This window comes from Chiloscyllium plagiosum, chromosome 33, assembly GCF_004010195.1.
Source record: "Chiloscyllium plagiosum isolate BGI_BamShark_2017 chromosome 33, ASM401019v2, whole genome shotgun sequence".
In the NCBI taxonomy this organism is placed as follows: domain Eukaryota; kingdom Metazoa; phylum Chordata; class Chondrichthyes; order Orectolobiformes; family Hemiscylliidae; genus Chiloscyllium; species Chiloscyllium plagiosum.
Genome location: NC_057742.1, coordinates 2,436,907 through 2,438,754, shown reverse-complemented (window position 1 = coordinate 2,438,754; position 1,848 = coordinate 2,436,907).

Genomic DNA, 1,848 nt, shown 5'->3' with positions numbered 1-1,848 from the left:
GCCGGAGGAAACATCACAGAAGTGCTTCACAGGCGGCTCCCAAGCACTGAGGATGTCACCTAGACAGGGGATGAAACGTCTGCAACACAAATTCCCAGCTCGGCGAACAGAACCACAACAACAAGCACCCGAGCTACAAATCTTCTCACAAACTTGGAAATATATTGTCGTTCCTTCGCTGTTGCTCGGTCAAAATCCTGGAATTCCCTCTCTAAGGATAACTTGGGTCTACCAACAACACATAGACTGTAGCAGTTCAAGACTGCAGCTCACCACAATCTTCTCATGAGAAACTTGCTGACTGGCAATAAATGCAGGTCCAGCCAGCAACACCCACATCCCACGAGTGAAGTTAAGAAAATATACACACATCCTATTCATTATATACTTATCCAGTACTATATCACATATACAGACTCCCAATATTACATATACACTCATCCAATTACATGCCACATAGAAACTAGAAAGAAAAGCTGTTGCATAGCTATAATGATTTTCATGACCTCAGGAATCCCCAAAACACCTTATAGCCAACAAAATACTTCTGAATTGTAGTCACCGCCTGCAATGTAGGAAATACAGCAATGAATGTGCACAAATCAAGATATCACAAACAGCAATGTGATAATGATGAGATAATCCATTTCTGTAACATTGGTTCAGGGATACATTACCTGGGAGAATTATTTGAGATGTGCCATTGAAGATGCTCCTGGGTATTGCGCAGAATCTACACTTTCCTGTAATATCTATCATGCCACACTGGGTCAGTCAGTCATCATCTTGTTTCAGAGTTATAAAGGTGTATATTCAAGACTGACTCCAGGATTTGAGCACAAACACCTCTGCAGGTATCCTGGTGCTGCAAAATGTTAAACTGAAACCCGAAGTAGAGTAGACAAGCTTTTATTTGTCATTTCTACCAAATACAATTGATACAGTAAAAACGAGACAACATTCTTGCAGAACAGTGGGTGCTACATGGACAGCACAAACTACACAATCGTACACAGCATAAAGTGCATAAGAAGTGCAAAATATACACGTTACAGTGTAATAGAAGAATGATAAATGATAGACATTTTCCTAGCAGCAATTCAAAGTAGTGCAAAGAATTTCAGATGGAATAGAGTCTGATCATACAGTGTTAAGGAGCCTGATGGCTTGGGGGAAGAAACTGTTGCACAGTCTGGCCTTGAGAGACCAAATGCTCTGGTATCTTCTCCCAGATGGGAGGAGGGAAAAGAGTTTGAGTGAGGGGTTTGTGGGGTCTTCCACATGCTGTTAGCCTTTTGGATGCAGCGTGTGGTGTAAATGTCTGTGATGGACGGAGGAGATAATCTTCTCAGCTGTCCTCACTGTCCGTTGTATGGTCTTATGATTGGAGACGGTGCAATTTCTGAACCAAGCAGTGATGCAGCAGCTCAGGGTACTCTCAATGAACCCTCTGTAGAATGTGGTGAGGATGGGCGGGTCGGGGGTGGGCTTTCCTCAGCCTGCGCAAAAAGTACAGACGCTGCTGGGCTTTCTTGGCTATGGAGCTGGTGCTGACCTTCGGATGTACAAGAATTGAAATTATTTTGAAGAAACTGATCAAGGATATTTTCCCCAATGTCGAGCTTATACTTACTGTACAATCAATATCACTCAACTAGGTAACCTGGTCATCACACTGCTATTTGTGGAGTTTAAAAAGGTAAAAACAATGACTGCAGATGCTGGAAACCAGATTCTGGATTAGTGGTGCTGGAAGAGCACAGCAATTCAGGCAGCATCCAAGGAGCTTCGAAATTGACGTTTCGGGCAAAAGCCCTTCATCAGGAATAAAGGCAGTGAGCCTGAAGC